General features: G+C 43.7%; 1 long non-coding RNA gene across 1 annotated transcript; it reads left to right on the top strand.

The window, feature by feature from the left end:
- The first annotated feature begins 2,137 nt into the window (after positions 1-2,137).
- On the top strand, positions 2,138-3,492 carry LOC141082742 (uncharacterized). Its single transcript, XR_012230573.1, has 3 exons — positions 2,138-2,181; positions 2,364-2,436; positions 2,553-3,492. It is a non-coding gene; the product is annotated as an uncharacterized lncRNA (long non-coding RNA).
- Positions 3,493-9,840: the final 6,348 nt, after the last annotated feature.

Raw genomic sequence — 9,840 nt, 5'->3', positions numbered from 1 at the left:
GAGGAGGACTTTGTTTATGATCACCCTCTCTTCACTAGTCACGCCATGCTTTGGCGTCGTTATATAGATGACATTCTGCATCTGGGTTCGCCCGGTTGACTCTAATGCAATTTGACGGTTATATCAACAACATTTGGCCAGAGCTTAAATTTTCTATCCAATACAACACTGATAGCATCAACTTCTTGGACACCAAAATTAACGTTGACAGAACAGGCGCATTGTCCGTTGACTTATTCACTAAGCCCACAGATAGGAACAGTCTCCAACATTATGGCAGTTGTCATCCACCAGCCATTAAAAATTCAATACCCAGATCACAATTCAAAAGGGTGGAACGCATAGTCTCGGATACCAACACCAGGGCACTCAGGATGTCAGAAATGGAAAATAAGTTCTCGGACAGGGGATACCCCCATGGGGTACTTAACCGAGCTAAAAGTTACATGTCATCCAGTAGGGACTCCAATGCCCAAAAAAGGATTCCTTTTGTTACTACATATCACCCCCTCTCCAAAGTAATCCAATCCACCATTCGTAGACATTGGAACATCCTGGCAAAAAGTTATCCTAAGATCCCGGAATTTCAGGCCCCATTTCTATCCTGCTTCCGCAGAGCTAGGAATCTCAAAGATAGGTTGGTGAAAACAGATATTGGCTCCGCCTCTACTCTTCCACGACAGACATTCCTTCAAACTCAGAAACAGGGCACTTTTCCCTGTCTGAACTGCTTACAGTGCAACAATGTTCAAAAAGGCTCTAATTTATTCCACCCTCAAACGGGTAAGGGGATTCCAATCAAGGGGTTCTACACTTGTGAGTCGTCCTTTGTTGTATACATCATAAAATGCCCCTGTGGACTCGCTTACGTGGGCAAAACCACCCAGACAATTAGAGACAGGATATCACAGCACAAATCCACTATCTGTTGCAAAAAAACTCATTTGCCCCTTCCATTACATTTTCATGATAAGAATCACAATATATCACAGTTCAGGTTTCAGGTTTTGGAACAGGTTGACATCAGTAGGAGGGGCCAAAATAGGTCCAAAATACTCAAAAAGAGGGAGGCCTTTTGGATATTCACTTTACAGACTCTAGAGCCAAAAGGGACTCAATAGGGAATATGAGGTTTCTGCATTTTTATAATGTTACTGTGTGACCCGTTTTCTTATTCATGATCTCCACCCTAATCTTTTCCTTTTTTCTTTCAGAATCGTTAATCTTCACCCCATGTCTCTCACTGATCACCTCTGACTCCATACACGGTAATGTATATGGTTCATTTGGCAGCAGTAACCGCATTACAACCCTCAACACCAACATACACATTGGGAGGTAATTTTTTGAGCATCATATATACAGAAATGAATATACCCATTTGTTAGTAGTTCCCATCTCTCATTTATTATACCTGAGGCTCTGTGCTTCACCACATAATGGTGCTGTATATCTCACACAGACACCTAGGCAGCTAACCAATTCCCCTTAATAAGCATATCTAATTATATTGCATAGTTAACATTCACACATTTGTATGAGACTAACTTCCCCTAATCACTTGGGTCTTATACACACAGTGGCATCTTTTGTCTTCCTGATCTCCCCCTGGCCCTATTGTTCAGCCCACAACATAAGGTGTTTTTTTTTTTTTTCTCTCCTATCCTGTGCAGCTTACACAGCTGGTGTTAATTTCTCTCCCCTGCCCTACTGTGTAAGCTCATTTCTCTCCGGTCAGGTGACCGCTGTGGTGCACTCCAGGTCTGCATTTAAACCCGGAAGTGCTCACTCCTCACAGCGTCTTCCACACAGGGCAGCCAGACCACAGATCAGGGCTTCACCAGGTAAATAGAGCAGGAGATGAGGTGCATGCCAGACTCCTGTCATTTAACTCTTCACACTTTTCTTTCTTTTTACAGCGCAATTCAATTCTAGAGGTTGTATACCCACTGCTATCAGCGCTGTCTTCACTCCTTATTTTAGTGACCCTAGAGGTCCCTTTTCTGAAGCCCTATGCTGTACAGGTATATTTATCTTCAATCAACCTATTCCTTGTCTCCCTCTTGTATTTCACTGGTTGATAGGCCATTTATTTTGCAGCTGCCTGTTCTAATTTTGGACAGCTCAGTCCACATATGCTTTCCAGACGCCAGCCATTTAACATTTCCACTGGCCATCCAGGTATTCCATCTTAGACCTTTTTTTCAGTCTATATGACCACACATAGTTGGTTCTGTGCTGCTATATGACTGCCATATACATTGTGTCACATCTATTGCATTTAATTAGAACCTCCATTTTGCTTTTAGACTCTCTACTTTGTCCTTCTTTTGGCTACCATTGCAAGGATTTATTTATTTCAGGTATTGGTGTGACTTCTATTCCTAGCCATCTTGGAAGCACTAGATTGCACATGTATGAGATATCGCTATACCTGTATCCTTCAAAGCACAAGGGCGCACCATACTATTACAAGTTATTATCTGTTGTAATTCCTTCTATGCTCAACAATACTCACTTATAGGATCCCTCTTCCTTAACGACCAGCACAGCACTTTTGGAGTTACCATCGCCTGACTCAGCAAAGCACCCTTGGATAGTACCTCTACTAGCCATCTCTCTCTCTCCTTTGAATTTTTGATGAAGTTGGAACATATATTTTTGTCATGTCTTTTGTTAGTATGTATTTCTGTGATGATGCGGATAGCAATTAACGCCTTGTTTTTGTTCTTTTTCTGTATGTATATTTCAGTAAACGAGATTTTTCTGATGAAGGTCCTATGCTGGACCGAAAACGTTTAAACCTGTCTGGATGCACAAAATAAGTGTCTGAATATTAAACATATTGAGTGCCAAGATTTTTGATTGATGGGTTGGATACCCGACTTGAGCACCAACAACCAAACTATTCCTGAGTGCCGTGCTCTCTTTATATGAGAGAAGAAATATCCCCTATATAGCATTCATAACCTCAATAGGGTGGGTATAAGGGTTGCAGTGCTGCAAGTGCTGACCACGGGTGTCAACGTAAGGGCTGTGCTCTCACCTCTTGCCCGACGGGAGCAGTTTCACTGCTCGCTTCTTCCAGGGGCATGTACAGTGACGGATGGTGGTATATTTAAATAGAGGGTGTCCGTCAATGATAGGTTATCCCCTGGTATTATTATATAGCGCCATTACTTCCATGGTGCTGTAAATGAGAAGGGGAATTACATATAAAGCTATAGATATCGTTAACAGTAAACAAATTCACAATGACAGACTGGTACAGAGGGGAGGGGCCCTCTCCTTGCAGACTTACATTCTACGGGATAGTGGGGAAGAGACAGAAGGTCGGGGGTGCAGCAGCTCTGGTGGTGATGAGGCAGCAGTATGGTCATTGCAAGCTGTAAGCTTTCCTGAAAAGATGGGTTTTCAGGTTCCGTTTGAAGGATCCGAGGGTGGTGGATAATTGGATGTATTGAGGCATGGCTTTCCAGAGGATAGGGAATATTCGGGAGAAATCTTGGAGGCGGTTGTGTGAGGAACGAATAAGTGTGGAGGAGAGTAGGAGGTCTTTGGAGGATTGAAGACTACGTGATGGAAGATATTGGGAGATTAGTTCAGAGATATAGGGAGAGGAAAGGTTGTGGATGGCTTTGTAAGTCAGTCAGTGTTAGCAGTTTGAACTGGATTAGTTGGGAAATTGGGAGCCAATGGAGGGATTTGCAGAGGGGAGAGACAGGGGAGTAGCGAGGAGAGAGGTGGATTAGTCGGGCAGAATTGAGGATAGACTGGAGTGGTGCAAGAGAGTTAGCAGGGAGGCCACAGAGCAGAGTGTTGCAGTAGTCAAGGTGGGAGATGATGAGGGCATGTACATGAGTGTTAGTAGATTGAGGATTGAGAAAGGGACGGATTCTGGAAATATTTTTGAGTTGGAGGTGAAAGGAGGTGGCATGAGATTGGTCGTGTGGTTTGAAGGACAGGCCAGAGTCGAGAGTTACTCCGAGGCAGCGGATTTCAGGTGATGCCGTTTACCATAATAGATCGAGTAGGGAAGATACGCGAGATGAAGGGAAGATAATGAGTTCAGTTTTGTCTACGTTGAGTTTTAAGGAATTGAGAGGTGAAAAAGGAGGATATGGATGATATACACTCCAGGATTCTGGACAGCAGAGAGGAGAATCTGGGCCAGAGAGGTAGATCTGAGTGTCATTTGCATACAGGTGCTACTGGAAGCCATGGGACTTTATGAGTTGTCCTAGGCCAAGAGTATAGATGGAAAAAAGTAGGGGTCCCAGGACAGCCTTGAGGAATCCAACAGAGAGGTGGTGGGATGAGGTAGTGTGGGAGTGGGAAACGCTGAATGTGTGGTCAGAAAGGTATGAGGAAAACCAGGACAGGGCAAGGTCTTTGATGCCAAGGGAAGAAAGAATCTGTAGCAGTAGGCAGTGGTCAACTGTGTCAAAGGCAGAGGACAGGTCAAGAAGGAGGAGGATGGAGAACTGTTAGCTTTGGCTTTGAGTAAGTCATTAGTAATTTTGGTCAGTTTGAGTGGAGTGGTGGGGGCGGAAGCCAGATTGCACAATGTCAAGAAGGGAGTTAGATGAGAGGTGGGAGGAAAGTTGAGCATGGACAAGCTGTTCAAGGAGTTTGGAAGCTAACGGGAGCAGTGATATGGGGCGATAGCTGGGCATAGCAGTTGGGTCAAGGTTTGATTTTTTTTGAGGATGGGTGTTATGGTGGCATGTTTGAAAGCAGGGGGGAAGGTACCAGAAGTTAGGGATAAGTTGAAAGAGATGGGTTAGGGCTGGAATGATCATGTTAGTGAGGATGGGGAGCAGGTGGGAAGGGATGGGGTCAAGTGCACAGGTGGAGAGGCGTGATTTGGAAAGGAGATGAGTAAGCTCTTCTTCAGTGATGTTGGAGAGGGAGGTTATTAGGGAAGGGCAGAGGTCTGGTATGTGGAGCGGTTGGGGTGGTGGAACTGTAAAGGTATGCCTTGTTTGATTAATCTTGTTTTTGAAGTAGGTGTCAAAGTCCTCAGCAGAGATGAGGGGAGTTGGAGGTGGCATTGGTGGGCAGAGGAGAGCGTTGAATGTGCTGAACAGTTGTTTTGGGTTGTGGGATAATGAAGATACAAGGTTTGTGAAATAGGTCTGTTTAGCAGAGGTGAGGGTTGATTTAAAGGCAAGTGTAGCTTGTTTGAAAGCAGTGAAGTTGTCTGGCAGGCGTGTTTTCTTCCAACACCACACCCGCGACCCTGAATGCTTGTTGAAGTTTTTTGGTGAGGTTGTTGTGCCAGGGTTGCCTATTGGTTTGTCACACTTTGCCATGCATGAGAGAAGCGACTGAGTCTATGGCTGATGTGAAGGTGGCGCTCTAGAAAGCAGTGGCACTGTCCGTGTTGTGGAGTGAAGATATTGAGGACAGAGGTGGAAGAGAGTCTGAGAGTCTGTGGATGTCTAGGTGTGCAAGGTTTCTGCGAGGATGTGCTAGTGGCTGGACATGGGGGGCAGGTGAGTAGATAGTGGTCAGATAGGGGGAAGGGAGAGGTTGTGAGATTAGATAGGGAACAGAGGCGGGTGAAGATAAGGTCTAATGTATGTCCATCAAGGGTGGCTGTGGAGGACCACTGAGTAAGTCCAAAGAATGAGTTAAGTGATAGGAGTTTGGAGGCTGCTGGCTGGTGGGTGTCAATGGGGATGTTTAAGTCCCCCATGATGATGGTGGGGATGTCAGCAGAGAGAAAGTGGAGGAGCCAGGTGGAGAATTGGTCGATGAAGGCAGTGGCTGAGCCCGGTGGTCGGTATATGACAGCCATTTGGAGATTAGAGGTAGAGTAAATACGGACAGAGTGAACCTCGAAAGAAGGGAGGATAAGGGAGGGTGGGGGTTGGATAGGGTTGAAGGAGCAGTTGTTTTTTTTAGAAAGGAAGAAACCCACTCCTCCACCTTGTCTGTTGCCAGGGCGAGGAGTGTGGGTAAAGTGGAGGCTGCCATAACTCAGTGCAGCCAGGGAGGCTGTGTCAGGGGGTGTCAGCCAGGTCTCACTGTGGGCCAGGAAGGAAAGGTTGGAGGCGGTAAAGAGGTCGTGGATCACATGGAGCTTGTTGCAGATGGAGCGAGCATTCCAAAGTGCTCCAGAAAGAGGGTGCGGGAGGGAGGGGGTCAGTGGCACAGGTTTTAAGTGTGAGGGATTGTGGTAGTTTCTCTTAGTGTGAGAAAGATAGGGGTGAGGATTAGTGGGATGTATGAGGCAGGAGGGGCCAGGATTGGGGGATATGTCACCAGCAGTGAGAAGCAGAGAAAGGGAAAGCAGGTGGGTGAAGGAGAGTGATCGTCTTGTATTGTATTTTAGTAGGAGAGGACTGAGGTTAAGCAGTATGGCTGCAGATAAAGCGAGGTGGAGGTGTAAGAGAGAGGGGGAGATAATTATTTGGTTCGAGGGTGCAGGGGTTTGGGGATAGCGAAGGAGTGTGAAGATTAGTGGAGCAAAAACTGTGATGGCAAATGGGAGCATGGTTAAAAAGCAGGGTAAAAAAAACCAAACAAGTAAGAAAGCAGTGGTTAGTCTTACTGTCTGACCCATTTCTGGACCATTTCTGGTATATTGCTCATGTATCACTTCAAATGATGTCACGTGTCACCAAGGTCATATCTGACCTGCTCTGTTCAACTTAGACCATTCAAATGTCCATGAAATGAAGCCAGGTGAGTGAGTGATGGAGGAGAGGGCTGGAAGACTGTTCACAGCAGGGGGCAATTAACAGATTGCAGTTAATGGGACATTTGACTAGCATCAAAGTTGAAGAAAGAGGTGGGATAAGATGGAAGGATGGAAGGTGTGAGAAGCACCAAGGTGTGTCTCTATCCATGGGTTTGGAACATATACGATTGTATATGATGGCTTGGCTGTAGATAATAGAGTTCTTTGTGTTTTGGATGGAAACTGTCCTATTTAAGGTATGTTGGACGGTCAATTGATCGCCTCAGAAAGACCTTTTTGAATCAGGGCTACCATTATGGTTAGGATTAGGGGTATGTTCGGGCTAGGGTTAGAATTGGAGAGTTTCCACTGTTTAGGTACATCTGGGGGTCTCCAAACGCGACATGGTGCCACCACTGATTCCAGTCTATTGTGTTCAAAAAGTCAAATGATGCTTCCTCCCTTCTGAGCCCTGCCATGCACCCAAACAATGGATTTTCCCATGGAGGAAAATCTTATCTTCATGGGTAAGTGTTCAGTGATACTCCAGATGATTAAATCTTAACCCCTTAGTGACAGAGCCAATTTGGTACTTAATGACCAAACCAATTTTTACAATTCTGACCTATCAGTTAATGAGGTTACAGCTCTTGAACACGTCAACATATCCCACTGATTGAGATGGTTTTTCATTACATACTGTACTTCATGTTAGTGGAAAAATGTCTTCGATATAAATTGCATTTATGAAAAAATGTAAATTTGGTGAAAATTTTGCAATTTTCAAACTTTTAATTGTTTTTACACTTAAATCAGAGTGGTGTCACACAAAATAGTTAAATATTTACCACATATCTACTTTACATCAACACACTTATGGAAACATAATTAGGATAAATAGTTATAAATAGTTAGGACGTTATAAGCATTAAACATTGACCAGTGATTTCTTATTTTCCAACAAAAGTTACAAAACCATTTTTTTTTAGGGACCACCTCACATTTGAAGCAAGTTTGAGGGGTCAATATAACAGAAAAAACGAAAAAGTGACACTAATCTAAAAACTGCACTCCTTAAGGTGCGCAAAACCACATTTAGGAAGTTTATTAACCCTTCAGGTGCTTCACAAGAACTAAAGCAATGTGAAAGAAAAAAATTAACATCTTACTTTTTTTTTATAACCTTTTTTTATTTTCATAAGGTTATCAGGAGAAAATGGACCTCAAAAGAGCCAATTACTACGTGTTTCGGAATAACAGAATTGGCTCTTTCTGCACTCTGTATTATCACGTGACCGCCTGAAGTACGTGATTCTGACATCACGAAGGTCCTGGCAGGTCCTGGAGGTGCTTGCTCCGAACCTCCAGTATGTGCTCTGAACTTCTGGCATTGCGAGCGTCTGTCACCGGCCGGGACAGCGCTCTAAGTGCCGCATTGAACACCACGGACTATGCATCACTGGATCTGAGATAAGTGACTTGAGCTTTGAAATGCGTACCTTTCTGAGGTACTATGAAGTGTGAACTATCATTATCATAAAGCGTTACAGAATCTTTTTTAACGCATCACCCTACTGGATCTACTTACCGCCATTACTTGAAGCATTATGCGCATCATCTTGCCTTTTTTCTACTGACATCTAAGGTGTTATGTGCATCACCCTACTGGATTTACTTACTGCCGATACCTGAGGTATTATGTACTGTGAATCATCACCATTATTATAAATTGTTGCAAAATTTCATCTATTTTTTTTTATTTTATTTTGAGCAGCGTATCAAGAGGTTTTTGAGTCTGAAGAGGTTTGTGTTTTCTGAGAAAAGGTATTGGCCTCCGTCCATGTGTTATTTAGCACAAGTCATTATAAAGGTATAGTCACTCATCTGCACATTTACCTCTTAAACTAGCAACTACAGTACCTCTACTTGAGGCATCCACTAAAACAGGGGGCTCGGTATCCAACTCCTCTTCATAAACCGTATTAAGACATTTTTCCATAGAGGGGCGCACGCTATAATGGTCCTATGCATATGATCCCTCTAAATGTAGCATTTGTCACTTGATAAAAGTATTAACATTGTTTTTTTCTGCCTTAATACTAATTATTACCCGCTCCTTTTTCGTGTAACCCTCCGCACCTTATATCCGATTCTACCCACAAACTAAACATAGATGAGATCCATTTACAGTGTAACCATCTGCACCTTATATCCGATTTTATCCACGACCCAAACATACATGAGACTCATCTACAGGTAATTATTAATAGCACTTTGTATCCTTAGTGCAGGTATATCTTCTACTTATTTAAATTCTATATCCCTAGGTGGTTTAGGCCTTTACTTGCTGCTGATTCAAAGTGTTTACAATAGCGCCGCTAGTTTCATTTAATTGCAATATTTACTTATGTATAAATGCCCTTGCTCTTTCATCTCCTTTGTAGACCTAAATGCAAAATTATCTCCTGCAATGTGAGAGGCATGAACTCTAAAATTAAAAGTGCACTTGTGCTTAATCTTCTAAAGCTCTATTCCCTTAAGCTTCTACTTTTGGAAAAGACTCATCTATAATAAGCTAAAATATTGGTTCTCGAACAAGCTTTTGAGGTATCAATCTAACATGCCACCTGCTCTAGTCATACTAGAGGGTTCACCATTTTGGTGACCAAAACTACTCTGTACAATTTGTTTATAACAGATCCAGATCAATCCGGGTGGTCAGTTTATCATTCTTCATAGTACACTGTATAAGCAGCTACTGACTGTACTCTACGTATTTTACCTCCCCTTGCTTCTATTCTGCATGCTATTATGCCCCGATAGTCAATACGGATTCAGGTCTCGTCTTACAGTTGGGGGATTTTTTGCTCGCCGCTGTCTGCCGCATCATATGTCAGTGACATTCAGCCAGCAGAGGGCGTGGCGCACCCTAACTACATCACCGCGCCCTCTGCAGCCTGAACGTCACGGACAGAGGACGCTGCACACAGCGGCGAGCAGCGATGGACCGGGGCCGAATACTTTCGAAAGGCACTGTATATATACACACACACATATACATACATACACACATATGCATATGTTAGGTTCGACTGATTGCCTGAGGAGTCTACTAGCAAATGGAACAGTGCTACACATTCTAGGAATGCAGT

Source organism: Dendrobates tinctorius, unplaced genomic scaffold, assembly GCF_039654945.1.
Source record: "Dendrobates tinctorius isolate UK_male_01 unplaced genomic scaffold, ASM3965494v1 ptg000019l, whole genome shotgun sequence".
Taxonomy (NCBI): Eukaryota; Metazoa; Chordata; class Amphibia; order Anura; family Dendrobatidae; genus Dendrobates; species Dendrobates tinctorius.
Note: the sequence above shows the minus strand (reverse complement) of the source record. Positions and strands in the feature narration are given on the sequence as shown.